This window comes from Camelina sativa, chromosome 4, assembly GCF_030686135.1.
Source record: "Camelina sativa cultivar CO46 ecotype springtype chromosome 4, ASM3068613v1".
Classification (NCBI taxonomy): Eukaryota; Viridiplantae; Streptophyta; class Magnoliopsida; order Brassicales; family Brassicaceae; genus Camelina; species Camelina sativa.
The window spans coordinates 7,550,431-7,566,838 of NC_141883.1; the positions used below are offsets into that span (position 1 = coordinate 7,550,431).

At 39.7% G+C, this 16,408-nt stretch overlaps 1 non-coding gene and 1 pseudogene across 2 annotated transcripts; both read left to right on the forward strand.

The window, feature by feature from the left end:
• The first annotated feature begins 21 nt into the window (after positions 1-21).
• On the forward strand, positions 22-1,606 carry LOC104783665 (UPF0496 protein At3g28270 pseudogene; annotated as a pseudogene). Its single transcript, XR_015596633.1, has one exon. The product of XR_015596633.1 is annotated as a UPF0496 protein At3g28270 pseudogene (transcript).
• Positions 1,607-7,704: 6,098 nt separating this feature from the next.
• LOC147945563 (small nucleolar RNA R71) lies at positions 7,705-7,811 on the forward strand. Its single transcript, XR_015597837.1, has one exon. It is a non-coding gene; the product is annotated as a small nucleolar RNA R71 (small nucleolar RNA).
• Positions 7,812-16,408: the final 8,597 nt, after the last annotated feature.

A 16,408-nucleotide genomic window follows, 5' to 3' on the forward strand; every position in this document is an offset into this window, starting at 1 on the left:
ATAAATAAAAGTCTATTTTGATGAAAAAAAAAGTATATATTAACATTCAGATGTCATTACATCTATAGGTTTCAAAGTACAAATTAATAATAGTCATTAAGGATAAAAAATGTGAAAAACTAATGTATGTAATTTAATAAAATTTTTATAAACAAAATACATTATTAATTTTAAAAACATCAAAAATATTGCATGGATAAAAAAGTTAAAATTTATAGATAATCTAATTTGATTAGTTATTATAACACTATTATTATTTTGTTAAACAGGAGAGTGGTTAACGTCTCTGATTAGGGAAGCTAAATTGCTCTACCTTTTCTTGCTATTCTTTTATTCCTTTCAGTATAATATCATCGATGGCATTATCCGAAGAAACGATGTCGAACTACTCAGAAAACATGAGTGATTACAAATCCGCTTGCGAAGACCACCCAGCCCTCAAAGCCTTTGATTCTTCGCTTCAGCAGCGAACCATCAAAGCGATAGACTCACTCACCACCACTGTAGCCGAGACTGGGACCGGGTATATGTCCCAACACGAAATACACATGGAGGTCTCCAAAAACCTACTTGAAGTTACCCAAGATGTGGCAAACTTCATTCTTGAAAGCGAAGACAATGTGTGGGAGAGCGAAGCTCTAAAATCTTTGGTCAAAGCCTATTTTGAAAATACGGTGAAGATTTTACAGATTTTCGATAATATAATTGATTGCGTGGAGAAAGCAGAAATGGGCCGACTTTACATTCAAGAGGCCGTGGCACAGTTTGACAAAGAGTCGGCAGTGAAGAATGTAGGTGGAAAACAGAAGAGGTATGAAAACATCTTGAAGGAGCTGAAGAAGTTTAAAGCCATGGGAGATCCTTTTGGTGGGCAAGTGCTCACGACTCAGGTCAAGTTGATCCAAAAGCAGCAGGAGTCCCTTCTGCAAGAAGTGAGTGAGGCTAAAAAAAATCTTGATGAGGAAATAAAAGAGCTTGCTGAGGAATGTGCTAATGCAGAAAAATGGAAAACTCTCTCGAGTGTGATTATCGGCGCTGTTGGTGTCCTTGTTTTCATCGGATCAATAGCTCTAATGCTAACAGGAGTGGGTGCGCCTGTGGGCATTGCACTGGCTATAGTAGTACCACCAGTGTTGGTAAGTGTATGGGGAGGCGTCTACCTTCACTTAAATGATCGGATGAATGCTCTGAATAGACAGATGGAAGCTCTAAAGAAACTGAAAGAAAAAATGTCATCGGTGGAGATTGGTGCAGAAAGTAACAAAGAATCGATGGAGACCGTATCTGAATTAGTCGACCAGCTAGAAAAAAAGATCTAGTCTCTTTTGAAATATGTGGATGAGGCTATTGAAAATGAAGGAGATGAGGTGGACACGCAACTTGCCCTCTACTCAATCAGGGACAAAGTAAAGACATTAACAGAGAAACTTAAGGAGGTTGGTGAAACTGTGGCTAATCATAGCAAATTGATCCTTGAGGCAAGGTTCCACGTTCTCAAAAAGATCAACGGTTCTGGAAAATATCATCACGGTTAAACTTTATCCATGTTTGTTGTTCAAGAGTCAATTTCCATATTTTCTATGTTCTAATAATTGGGTTTAATTTACAGCCCATCGTAACTTTTTATTTTACGTTGTAACGCTGACCATCCTAGAGGATTGGTTCATATGTACCTCTATATCCCTTATGTATTTTATAATCCTTCAAATAAAAGTTTGTTGCTTTGTTTTTACATTTGATACTAGGATTTTTGGGTCTATCCTACCAAGTTCAATTAACTTTATGTAGTTGTAATACTTAAGGTGTCAATCTAGTTGGGATGTTGCTAACAATTGAGATGCAATCAAGAAATCACAAGTTAAGCCAATCCAAAGAGAGTGTTTTTATCTAACAATCCTAGGATGATCAGAATGCAAAACGAAAAATGAGCTACAAGACTAGAAACGAGTGGTGGAGGGTCTAGTCGACGGGCAGCGGCTCGAGGTGGAGGGTCGAGTCGACGGGCAGCGGCTCGAGCTGGAGGGTCGAGTCGACGGGCAGCGGCTCGAGTTGGGTGTATACGCATCCACTAAAACGATAATAACTTTTAAACCACACCTCCGATTGGCTTAAAATAAACGACATTGGAAATATGACTAAATTATTTACAACTTTGATGAAGACGTCGAAAGTTAAATCCCACTCGAGTGGAACGGCTCGAACAAGGTGGCTCGGACGACGGTTGGAGAGTGGCTCGAACGACAGGTTGGAGAGTGGCTCGAACGATGCATTCCCGACGTCTCCTAGATACCTGAAATACTCCAAAATGCACAATGTATACAAGGATGATGCAAGAAATACCTAGACATGCAAAGTGTATAGAAAATACTAAAAAAATGATGTAAAACAATGAGTTATCCTAGCTAAATACATGCTAGGAAAAGACAAAATATAGACATATCAACTTCCCCAAACTTAGTCTTTGCTTGCCCTCAAGCAAACGATCAAGAACAAAGTATGGAAGAGAGGTGTGAAGATGGGGTCTCAGAACCTAAAACATGCTGAATAGAGTAGTTAGAATCAAGGTCCTTGTTTTTAGTTCTATGATGCATGGTGAAGGAACATTATTTATTTAATATACACATGCAATCCTATCAATCTATCCCTTTAACATTTATTAACAGAGAACCGTGAATCAAGCTATGCAATGTCGTTGAACTCATTTGGCTAGGGCGAAAGGTCAGAGATATAGATGGTCTCCATCTCAAGTGGTTTTATCAATACAGAACAAGGTTCTCTCACGAAAAGGAGTTGAGCTTAAGAGAAGGCTAAAGGTTGAAACCAACTGATGCATACAAGAGCAGCGCCCTGTCTACCCAAAGAATATTCCAAATCGAAGTTGGTCATATCTCTACCCTTCATCAGAAACTTCATCTCAAACCCATTCTTTCATTATTTAGACTCGGTCTTAGGAGGAGTTCAATTCTTATCATTCTAGCGGATTGGAAAATCTTTATTATCAGTAAGGTTCTTTTTTTTATTTTCTTCTAAGGACTCTAGACATCTTAAACATTTTACTTTCTTTTCTTTGTCTAATCTTTTCATTTTATGCCCAGAACCAGTAACTCATTATTTTGCTCAACCCAAATCCTTTACTAGACTTGTAAACCTTGAAAACACATCCCCCTCCTAAAGACTTTCTACCCTTTACTTTCTTTTTACTCTTCACTTTTCTGCACAAATCCATACCCAATGCCCAAGATCGAGTTCTCACCTAGACCTACTAGTCCGGATAACACGAACTAGAACTACACAGGATCCTACTCTTGTCGGTTAAAACCTAACACTTTCTAACAAGCTCAGCTCGGAAAAATGCCTGACACTCAAGAATACAATTGGCTTGAAAGAAGGGTTGGTTAAGGGTGCAGGGAACTGTTCCAAAGATGGGAATCAGCTACTTGGATTAACAAGGGTGGTAAAAAGGAGAAAGATAATCCAAGTATGTATGTGGTATCCATGAGTTTAATTTCAATGCATAACAGGATAATTGCAAGTCAGAATTAGGTTCAGGTAGATAGGGAATGATATCAATTCAAAACATGCTTCAATCTTACAATTTCAAGTTCAATCAACATGCATCAAAGAACTAATAACAAGGGTCTTGATCCTATCCTATTGAATTCAACATGCTAACAAGGTTACAATCATCATCAGCCCCTATGCTAAATGCAACAACCCTATATGAATGACACTAGACTCAATCCTAATATGCAAATATAAACTACATGAACACTCTGTCTTTTTTTTTTGTGGAAATTTTTGAATTTTTTTTCAAATTTTTATGGTTTTTCTATGCAAATATATGGATGCAAGCTCAAACATGATATGATTCAAAAAAATTAAAATAAGAATCACAAGACACAACATCAGATACATCATCTCAAACCCTCTCCCAAACTTAAATTACACAGTCTCCTGTGTAAGAAAAAATTGCAGGAGGATTTAAGAATCACAACAGAAACAATGCAGGAATGAAATGGTATATACAAGGGAAGGTAGAAGTACCTCAGTAGTAGAAGAAGGAGTCGGAGCTCGCCCAAGGAGTTGGTGCGTGATACTGACTTTGTTCTGTCCTTCACCTTGTTTGGGATCCGTTGGAGTCACTCAGCTGGTTGGTCGACGTGCTCCTCAACCGCTTGTGTGTTCTGATACATGTTCGGCTGCTCGTCACACTGCATGTCATTGACTATGGACTCACCATGGTCTGATACCAACACAGCCACCTCGGTAGGCTGATAATCACCTTGTTGTTCGTCCTGCTGCTCAACCCCGCACATGTCTTGATAATCACCCTGAGCTTCATCTTGCTTCTCAAACTCGTCCTCAACCTCATGCTCATCTCGAGCTGCAGAACGACGCGCTGACCGACGACTTGAGGAGGCTTTGGAACCACGCGAACTTTGTCTCCTTCTCTACCTGGAATCATGAGACGAGTGTCACGAAGGAGCGGGTGAAGGCTGACGCTCCCGTGACACATATGAAGATTGACGTGCTGGGGAGGGAACCAGAGAGAGTGTTCTTTGACGAATTGGCTCGAGAGTCACGGAGACGCATCCCGGCATTGGTCTGGTATTCTCGGGAATAGGCATTAGGATGACGGAAGTGGATGTCGAACAACTGAACTTACGCATGAAGTTCGTGTACGTCTTCGTGAAACTATTGAACGCCCTGTCTCTTGCCTTCCTTCTTACATATTTCCTGGGTGCTTGTCCTGAACGCAACTCAGATTCCTCCTGTTCGTAATCATTGTCCTCCTCTCTTGAGTTAGAAGCTAGTACCGGTCTCTTCCCGTGACACTTGCTCTTGGTGAGCGGTTTGACAGGTCTGCTTGACCCCGCTGCCTATTCTGAACCCCCAACAACTTCGTCAACTATGTTCTTCATTTTTAGGAAACGCTTTGCCATGGACTCAGGTGATGAGTGTTCTCCACCCACACACCCATACGCCTCTCTCATCCCATGTATGAGCTCAATACTTTTTCTGTTTCGCTGAGACATGATGAACTCAAAGCTAAACGTTAATATGTTAGTAAACAAGTAACAAGAGCAATTACAAAATTTTAAACTCGAAAGTGCGAAGAGAGGATAAACCGATCGAGTGGAATGGGATGGCGGTGAGTGAACTCTCTTGATCAGGTGTGGGTTCAATGGGGAAGAACGGTGGTTCCGGAAGCTGTTTTGGCACGCAGGTACGAGTAGGGGTGTCGGCTCGAACAACGTGTTCCTTGGGCGGACAATGTCTGCTTGAGTATTGAAGCAGCGAGGATCGAGTTGTAGTGTGTTGGCTCGAGGTAGGTAGAGAATCCGTTGGTCATGACGTCATACTGAAAAAATGAGACAATGCTGCGGATCGAGTGGATGTTATTCACTGCTCGAGTCGCGGTGAGGAGATGGTGACGAGGGAGACCAATGAAGCTTTGTTAGAGGATGTGTAACTCTGCGTTGGTCGAGTCGCACAGGTTTGGATGGTTTCAGTCGAGTCGCGGAGCATGATCGGGGCGACGAACATGTCGACTCGAGGTGACCCTCACGGTGTCTGTCGAGTGGATGGAGGTTGGTGAGGTGACAATACCGGACTAGCTTTGATAGTGGCGGTGGACAGTGGAATAGATGCGGCTCGAGCGCTGGCTCGATTGAGTGGGACGTCGATGTCTCGAGTCGGGGCTTAACGTCGATCGAGTTGGAGATCTCACGTTCTGAAATCTCTGCCTCAACTTCACATATTTCATCTGCGTCAGATAGCTGCTCAAACTCCTCTTGTCCATTCATTTCTCTATGGGAATCTAGCAGGTTTTTGTAACAAGTCGTCTCCTCATGCAAGAACCCTTCTTCCCCATCCTTGGTTAAAGTGGTCTTGAGATGGTCCTCCTCAGATAATTCCTCCAACAACTCATCAGTCAACTGATCCATCTCTTCAATATAGAAGACGTGTCCTCCTATTGTTGGTTTCTTCAAGGTATCCTTGATGTCAAACTTCATAGTGAAGTCGTTCCCCAGATTAAGATTAATCTTGTCATTTCTAACATCAATGATGGCTCCAGTAGTCGAAAGGAATGGTCTTCCTAATATCATAGGATGTTTTTGTTCTTCATCCATTTCCAGAACCACAAAGTCGGTTGGCACTTCCACGTCTCGAATTCTGACAGGTAAATCTTCTAAAATACCATGTGGAAGTCTCATTGTTCTATCTGCAAGGATGAGAGAGATGTCGCAACCTTTAAACCTTGTAAAACCCAACCTCTTAGCCACAGAGAGTGGCATAAGATTAATTGAAGCACCAAAATCACATAGACACCTATCAAAAGACATTGGTCCAAGGGAGCAAGGTAGAGTGAATGATCCAGGATCTTTGAGCTTCTTGGGTACAATCTTCTTCTGAATGATTGCACTACACTCTAGACTTAGTACCGACATGCCTTGAACTTCTTTTGATCTCTCCATCACTAAGTCGTTGAGGAATTTCTGGTAGTGAGGAACAAGTGCGAATGCATCCAACAATGGCATCCTCAATTCAATCTCCTTGCCTTTTTTTTTCGAACTGAGCTTTATACTTCTCAGTAAGCTGTTTCTTAAACCTCACTGGAAATGGTAAAGGTGGCTTGTATGGTGGAGGAATGAACCGCACAAGTTTATCCTTGGGAGCAGCGGGTTCTTTAGTAGCTTCAGGATCAGATTGCTTGGCTGACTTAATTGGATCCTTGAGCACCTCGAAAGGATCCTTTATCTGAACTTCATCTTGAAGAAAATCCTCCCCATCTAAACTCTCAGTGTCCTCAGTGAGCCGTACATCTACAACTTGGGTGGTGATGGCATGGATAGTAGCATAGTCCTTGGGGTTTTGAACTGCTTTTCTGGGTAGTTGGCCAGTTGTTGGGGTAGAAGTAGAAACAGTCTTGCCTTCCATATACTTCATTGTGGAGTTAAGAGCTTCAAACTTGACATTCAGATCATTCTATGAACATTCCATCCGCTGACTAAGTTCAGCAAACTTCTTAGCTGTATCCAGAGAACCACTAGCTTGACCTTGAAGAAGTTGTTGCAGCATGTGCTTCATTTCTTGATCTGGAGCTTGAGTAGGTGGAACTTGTTGAGGTGAAAATCCTGGTGGTGGTCTGGAAGGAGCGTGATAACCTTGCTGGAACTGTTCCTTAGGCACGAATCCTTGATTGTAAGGAACAAAAGCTTTTTGCGAACCTTGTTGTTGTTGCTGAGGAGGGTAAACCTGATCTTGTGGATTTTCAACATTGGTGCTCTGGTAAGACAAATTGGTGTTTGCCTTGTATTGGTTGTAACCTTTGTTGTATTCACCCTGATTATGGACATAGCTGATCTCCTTAGTCTGCTCACCCTCCCCATCTGGAACTTGGAAAGGATCATCCTCAGATACAAAGTGGATGCTCCTCTGCTGGCTTAGCAAGATACGGTCAAGTTTCTCGTTGATATTCTTGAGGTCCTTCTTGTACTTCTCCTCAGACCCAACGTCGCCTCTAACTGTGCGGTCATAGTCTTCATTGTAGTTGCCATCAGACTGGGCGAGATTCTCAACCAGTTGCCAACCTTCATCTACGTCCTTGTTCAGGAAGTTACCGTTAGAAGCATTGTCAAGCAGCATGCATATCTTTGGTAGTACACCACGGAGAGAGTGCTCAGCAGTGACTCGTTGCTAAAACCGTGGTGTGGACACTGGCTATGGTAACCCTTGAAATGCTCCCAGGCTTCACAGAATGATTCTGAGCTCTTCTGAGTGAAGCTAGAAATCTCATTCCTGAGACGTGCTGTTCTGGAATTGGAGAAGAACTTGGCCAAGAATGCTTTCTTGCAACCATCCCAGGTGGTGATTGATCCCTTGGGAAGGTTTTTCTCCCATTGATGAGCTTTGTCTCCCAGGGAGAATGGGAAGAGGCGCAACTTGTAACCATTCTCACTCACGCCGTTGATCTTGGTGAGACTGCACAGACGGTCGAACTCATCCAAGTGGTCGAGTGGATCCTCCATAGGCAACCCGTGAAACTTATTTCCTTGGATCATGGAGATCAGACCACTCTTGATTTCAAAGTTGTTGTTCTGCACGGCGGGAGGGACGATTCCAGAACGCTGAGTATGAGTGTTCGGTGCATCCCCAACACCAATGTTTCGCGGTCCCGTATGTGGTCCATTTGGTTGTTCCATTGTGACGGGTGCGGGATGATCAGTGAGTTGACGAGCTTGTCGTGGTCTTTGTAACCGGTTGATATCGTCGATAGCAGGAAGGAGGTTCTGATGTCCACTTGATCTGGTGTGCATGCAATGTTGCAATCAACAGGTTCCTGAGATGCAAAACAAACAAGCAGACAACCAAAAAAAGTCAGTACTCAGAATGATATGTGTAATAGAACTTAATCTTGCAAAACTTGAAATCTTAAATGTAGCAAAACAAATCCCAAATGGCAACGGCGCCAAATTGATATTAGGATTTTTGTGTGTCTATCCTAGCAGGTTCAATTAACCTTATGCAGTTGTAATACTTAAGGTGTCAATCCAGCTGAGATGTTGCTAACAATTTGAGATGCAGTCAAAAAATCACAAGTCAAGCCAATCCAAAGAGAGTGTTTTTATCTAACAATCCTAGGATGATCAGAATGCAAAACGAAAAATGAGCTACAAGACTAGAAACGAGAATGTATGACAAGAAGAGAAAATGAATGAAAACAGAAAACAATTCTAACCATGAACAAATGAAACAGTCTCAGGAATGTAATATCAATCAAAAAGAAAGAAGTCCTAAGGATGGGGTAATCGATGTCAGTGGAGTATCCTAGTCTACAGAGTGTTTAACATGCCACAAGCAAACTATCCCTAAACAATGAACATCACGACTTAGCTAATCCAATCTCTTGACAGAAGCTACTCAAACTCAACCACTTCCAAACCTAGCTCTCACTAGAGAAACATGATCAAGCATAGAATGAAAAACAAATTCATTCACGTCAAGAAACATCCTAGACAACTAATCTCTTAGGCTAGGAACGTAAGTCTCTGGCACTAGTTGGTCAGACATTTCATCGAACATCTTTTGAATGCAGAAGTGTCTAAAACCCAGTTACAATTGATCAAAGAGAAACTAGTATTTCTAACTCTAGTCCAGAAGGGAATCATACAATCAAAGCTTAAGCACTCTACATCCTAAGATCCCCCACGTAATCTATCTCATCCTCAAGAACTACTACACTACTCAGATCCGAAAATCATCATCAAGGATGCAAACCCAGAAAATATTGAAACAAGCATTCTTAGAGAGATAAAAATGAGATGAACAAGTTTGTAGAAGAAATCAAATGCAAAAACTCAATGAATTAAAAGATATTTGGATACAAAATCTGAGAACGTTTTTGGAGGCTAGGTAAAACCTTAAGAACAAAATGAGATAAAAGATAAGATGTCTCCGCAAAGACTTAACAAAACGTATTTATAGTAAAAACATGTAAATCGCTAAAACTTAAAACGACAATATGAAGAGTCGGTTTGGGAATCTCCTGAAGCGTGTAAGACGGAACGTCTTCCTAACATGTACGAACGAGTGGTGGCTCGAGTGGGTGATGGTGTTGGCTCGAGTGTTGGAGGGTCGAGTCGACGGGAAGCAGCTCGAGGTGGAGGGTCGAGCCGACGGGCAGCGGCTCGAGCTGGAGGGTTGAGTCGACGGGCAGCGGCTCGAGCTGGGTGTATACGCATCCACTAAAACGATAATAACTTTTGAACCACACCTATGATTGGCTTGAAATAAATGGCATTGGAAATATGACTCAATTATTTACAACTTTGATGAAGACGTCGAAAGCTAAATCCGAGTCGAGTGGAACGGCTCGAACGGGGTGGCTCGAACGACGGTTGGAGAGTGGCTCGAACGACAGGTTGGAGAGTAGCTCGAACGACAAGTTGGAGAGTGGCTCGAACGATGCATTCTCGACGTCTCCTAGATACCTGAAATATTCCAAAATGCACAATGTATGCAAGGATGATGCAAGAACTACCTAGACATGCAAAGTGTATAGAAAAGACTAAAAAAATGATGTAAACAATGAGTTATTCTAGCTAAATGCATGAAAAATACATGCTAGGAAGAGACAAAATATAGACATATCAACATTCATCTTCACAAATTAAACGACCAAAACACATCACTTTCCATATAAACCAACTTTTGTTAGAGATTCATATGAATCCACATAGAGTTATAACTTGTTAGACATATATGATGGTTTTTATGATTTTTAATCATGATATTATTTGTACTATTAGAGTTTTTTGGTTGTGTTTTAGTGTCTTTTTTAATCTTTGTAGGTTCATGAATTATTAGACACAAACTAGAGCATAATGGAGCATTTAGACTAAAGCAGATGAGATTGTGACGTTCAACATCACTTGGTGTTGCTAGACACCAAAATAGCTGGTTTTCTCCATCGGTCAATATTGCTGAGAAGAACCTGATGTTCGTTGTTATAAAGTTTTGACAAAGAAAGTGTCAATCGATAGATTAGTAATGATAAATAAGTACCTAAGAAATATACTTTTAAAATCACAATAGATCATAAAATTTTGTGAGTTGATGAATTTGAACAATAAAGAATTAAATCTTTTGGGATATCATAAATTTAAACAATATAGAATTAAAAAAGAGAGAAATTAATAATATTTTATTCTATAAAAAACTTCGTTAAAACAATGCTTTTTATTTTCAAAAAGTTTTAAACATGCTGGCCCGATAGTTGATCTTCTAAGCAAATTTTATCAAAATGATCGTAAGTTTAATAATTTTGCTCATATAGGTGAGTAGTGTAAGTGATAGTTGTAATAAGGACCTAGATGAAATTAGTTAAAACTTAACCTAGGTTGTACACACTATAAATATTGTAAACCCTTACAATGAATACATCAAGCATTCTATTCTATAAGTAGGTGACGACATTAATCCATACAGGTGAAGACATTTACTCTATCTCCTCTAGTATTCTGATCCAATTTCTGGTACTTTTTGTCTTTCTTCAACTCTAGCTCATTTTCTCTTTTTACAACCTTGCTTTTATCTATCACTAGGTCTCAGAACTCCGAGATGTCGTCAGGAAGCATTTCAATTAAATTTTAAAATTTAGAACTATATATTATTGTAAGCACCCATGTTCCATTTTTGGGATATTTCTCGAGTGGTCAACATTTTCCAAAGCAGACCGACTTAAGCTAAACGCACGTTTTGTTGTGTTTTAGGTTTGAAAACCCGACGCTCTAGCTTTGGTTAGTCGTTTTTATCTTCTGCAAAAGAGATAAAACTTTCAGAAAGTTTTCTATGAGTTCATGTGCCTGTTCTTGAGAGATTGTCTTTATGGTTGGAGATCTGAGGCCGTGAACATCTCAATGTTTCTCGAATTTACTTCTATCAATCTCTTGGCTTCCTTTCTCTGGCAAGTCGAAGACCAAGGTGGAGCCGCTCTTGCGCAAACTTATCTTTGCACACAGAGGAAGTCTTGCGGAGCCATCTCTTTTATTTTTTTTTGGTTTTAATGTTAAGATTTTATACCAAATTACAAACTAATCTACAAATTACAAAGCATACCCAATACCACAGAAACAAAACAAACATAGAAAAAACTATAAAGGATACTCAATGGAGGGAAGGGGAGTGCAGATCAGGCGAAGGAAAGGAAAAAAGATGATTATTCATATTCCGATCGATCGACACAGAGGCATCTCTTTACTGACGTTTCCTCTCTATTTCAAAAGTTTTTCATATATGGAATTATACCCACAAGGCCATTAAAAATAAGGGCTTATAGGTGACATATTGCGTTCTGTCTAACAACCTATAAATCAGTAAATAACTTTCTCCGTTACAGAAACTCGAAGAAGAAGCAATTCAGTTTTTCCGATTGTTGAGGAACCATTGTAATTTTTAAAAATCGATTAGCTGGTTTGGGAACTCCGTTTCATGTTGAGCATAGCTTGCTGATGTGGCGTGTTGAAAGAGTGTTTTTTCAGAAGCTGATGTGGCTTGGTTTAGGAGCCTCAAAATGCCCTTTTTATTAGTAGTAATTCCTAGCACTAAGCAATTGGCATGGAACAGTAAAGTAGTGAAGTACTTCAAAAAATTTCTTGTTAAGGTCTGTTTATTTATTTGATCTCATACATCTAATATGATAATCCTTTGCTTCTCACTGTTGATCTGTAAGGAGAAGAGAAACTCTTCAACACTCTCTGTTCAAGATTGCTCTAGCTCCCAAAATCCAATGTACATTCTTATCGCCTTATAAATGGCATGACAATCAAGCTCCTTACTTTAACTAGAGTTTTTTTTTTTTTTTTTTTTTCATTGTGTGTGTGTTCTTTCAGCATAGTTTAGATATATATGTATGCTTAAAGTGTCATCTGGTGTAAAGCATTTATTGTATAGGATGCAAGAAGACTAACTACAAAAATCTATGATTACTGTGTTTAGGCACACTTCTCTGGTCATTGCTGAAAGGATTTATAATCTTCTGAAGGACCCCCACTTTAGAAGTTTTGAAGATACACACAAAAGAAAATAAAGTTTTCAAGATAGTATATGTCTACAGTATTATATGTTTACATGACACATTTTATATACATGTCTGTGTAAAATTATATGGTTGATCAATACAAATTTTTATACGGTCCCACTATGGTTTCAAGATTTTTGTTGATTACTAATTCTTTCATTAAAAATAATAATTAGAAAATTTGGCAATAAATAACTGAGATCAATGCATTGTGTCGGTTAGTAGAGAAAAAATAAAGTCAATTTCAGGTTTAAACAAGGTTAAAACAAAATAATCAACTTCATCCCCGTTAATTTCATAAATGATAATGGTGGTACAAAAAACGGTGCATTCAATGCGTCACAAAAAAAGACAGGAAAAAATGAATGTTGTTGAAACTTGATTTGAAGAAAGCATAAGACCGCATCAAATGGGATTTCTTGAAGGATATCTTTAAAGCAGTTAAACTTCTTGATGTATGGGTCGAGTGGATCATACAATGTATGACTAGTATTTTAGTGAGAGTATTGTGGAATGGAGAGAAAAGAGAATCATTTAAACCATTGAGAGGACTTCGACAAGGCGATCCTCTCTCTTCATATTTGTTTGTGCTTTGTATAGAACGGTTGTGCAACTAGATTAATAGAGCCATTGATGAGGGAGAGTGGAAACATATTAGATTATCTCGTGGAGGTCTGAAGCTCTCTCATGTCTGCTTTCCTAATGACCTTCTCCATTTCAAAGAGTGTTGGAGAAGTTTTGCAATGCATCTGAACAGTAAGTGAGTTTAGAAAAATCAAAAATATTTTTTTCTGATAATGTGCATCGTGACTTGGAGAGGTTGATCAGCCAAGAGAGTGGGATTAGTTCAACTCGAGAGTTGGAGAAGTACTTAGGGATCCCTGTATTGCAAAAGAGGATCAATAAGACAACCATTGGAGAAAATATGAAACGAGTGTTAGCAAGATTGTCAGGATGGAAAGGACAAGTTTTGAGCTTGGCTGGTAGGTTGATTTTGACCAAAGTTGTGCTCTCACCGATTCCGGTGCATACTGTGAGTACTATTGCTTTACCAAAAGCGATTCTGGATGCACTTGATAAAATTTCACGCTCTTTTCTGTGGGGAAGTAGTCTTGAGAAGAAGAAGCAGCATTTGTTGGCTTGGGAAAAGGCTTGTTTACCCAAACATGATGGAGGTCTGGGGATTCACTCAGAAACGGTTATGAATGTGGTGCTTCTAGCTAAGATTGGATGGAGGTTGCTGAATGACACTAATGCACTTTGGGAGAATGTGTTACGAAGTAAGTATAAGGTCAAATCGATTCATGATTCTTCTTGGAATGTTCTCAAGAGCACTTGGTCCTCTACATGGAGGAGTGTTATCATGGGTTTGAGAGAGATGGTCATTCCAGGACTATGTTGGATTATTGGTAATGGTAAAACTACTCACTTTTGGACATATAGGTGGTTATTAAATACTCCTTTAAGTGAGTGTGTGGTGTCCCCTTTCCCAGTATGGTTTGACATGTTGCGTGTTTGTGATGTTTGGAGGAATGAGTTTGGTTGGTTACTGGATCATATTTTTCCTTATGTCCCTGCAGATATCCGATTAAGGCTTGCTGCATATATGTTGGATAATGTAATTGGGGCTAAGGACAGATTTTCCTAGGGTTGGAATTAGGATGGGAGTTTTACGGTTCGGTCTGTGTATTTGTTTATGACAAGGGACTTTACACCAAGACGGAATATGGGTACGTTTTTTGGTCGAGTATGGAAGGTTATTGCTCCGGAAAGAGTGAAAGTGTTCCTTTGGCTGAGTATGCATCAGGTTATTATGACTAACATGGAGAGACACGTCGATAATGGAATTTTAAATTGTGTAAGGGTGGTGAGGAAACAATTATCATGTCTTAGGGACAGTCCTGCGATGTCTGGAGTATGGGAGAGGATTGTACCCCGACGAAAGAGAGGGCTGTTTTTCACAAGACTTTAATTGAGTGGTTGTATGATAATTTGGGGGATAGTTAGGTTTTTTGGGACTGCCCATGGTCCATGATCTTTGCTTTGGCTGTATGGTGGGGTTGGAAGTGGCGATGTGGGAATGTTCTTGGTGTGTTTGGTAAATATCGTGATATGGTGTAGTTTATTAAGCTGCTTGGGAAGGAGGTTTTTCAGGCTATTGTACATACTTATGCGGTTAGCAAGGGTGCTGGTAGGGTGGAGAGTATGATCTCATGGACTAAACCGAGTGTGGGGTGGGTGAAAGTTAACACGGATGGTGCCTCTAGAGGTAACTCAGGGTTGGCTACAACTGGGGGAGTCTTAAGAGATAGTAATGGAGACTAGTGTCGAGTATTTCCCTTTAATATTGGCATATGCTCAGCACCGTTGGCTGAGCTATGGGATTTATTATGGGTTCTATATGGCTTGGGAGTGGAAGGCGACCTATGTGACAGGGATTAGTGACTCTCATCCGCTGTCGTTCCTAGTATGCTTGTGCTATGGCTTTATCTTAAGGGACTGGATAGTCCGTATTTCTCACGTGTATAGGTAAGCTAATCGTCTTGCAAATAGATTAGCTAACTATGTCTTCTCTATAGCGCTTGGTTTTTTTTTTTATGTTTGTCCTGATGATGTTCATTTGGATTTGTTGGCGGATGTAAATGGGACTGTGTACCCACGAAACATTCGAGTGTTATTCTTTTTCTCTTTTGAATAAATTATAGGAGACACTGTCTCCTATTTCCGACCAAAAAAAAATCTCATACATCACAATATTCTCATCTAAAAAATCAACCTCAGGATTTTCAGTCTCATACAAAATTTTATCAATATCAAGCACAACTCCTAGATAAGATTCTTCAAGAAGAGAACTAGATATTTTAGGCATTGAAAAATTAAACTTGAGATTATGAGCATTCAAAGCACATTGATATTCAATATCAAAACATATTTCATGGTAATCCCCTAGCAAGTTTTACTTCTCTTAAAATATCTAGTTGTTGGGTTTCATGTAGCAAATCATAACATTCATCAACGATCATGGGAGTATGCAAAATAGAAGCCACATTTTCAATGCAAGACATGTGAAAAACGCATGTACCTTCTATTTCGCTTGGTGGAACCCAATATATTACCTATTCAAAGATCATGAGCTTCTTGTTCTTCAAGGGATGTAAGTTCCCTTCCTCCAAATACCGCCCGAAATGATAAGAGGTTCAACCGGATTAAAACCGCTAAGTCACTCCTTACCAATGTAGGATGTTCCTTGTGTAACATGGTATCAGAGCCAACACATGTTGGCCCGTTAATTAATCTAGCCCGAAAAGAGGTCCAATCACCCTATTAATTGATGGTCCAAAGAAAGGCTCAATTCCATTGAGATAGCTGAAAAAAAAATAGAACATTATCTCAAGGGGGCCTGATGGATTATGCCGAGATTAATAGCTAGAAGAGCTATTATCTCGAGGGGGCGTGTGGAGAAAAGATCTCACATCAGATACAAGTGAAGGGACTTGAGTAATATATAAAAGGTTAATGCTTCTCCACTCACTGCCAATTGATTTTGACATAGCCCTCTCGAAGAATATTAACATTCTTCTAAAACCATCTTCAGCCTATTTCCATGTAATCAACTTGTCATTTTATCGTTTAGCCAAGTGGCCATTTAAAGATGAACTCAGACAATTTGAAACATCAACTTTTAAAACATGAACTCAGACAATTTGAAACATCAACTTTAAAAACATGAACTCTGAAATGTCATTTAGAACATGAACTTTCAAATTGTGGTCATTTAAACCATGAACTTTGTTGTAGGCCATTTAAAACATCAACTTTCATTGA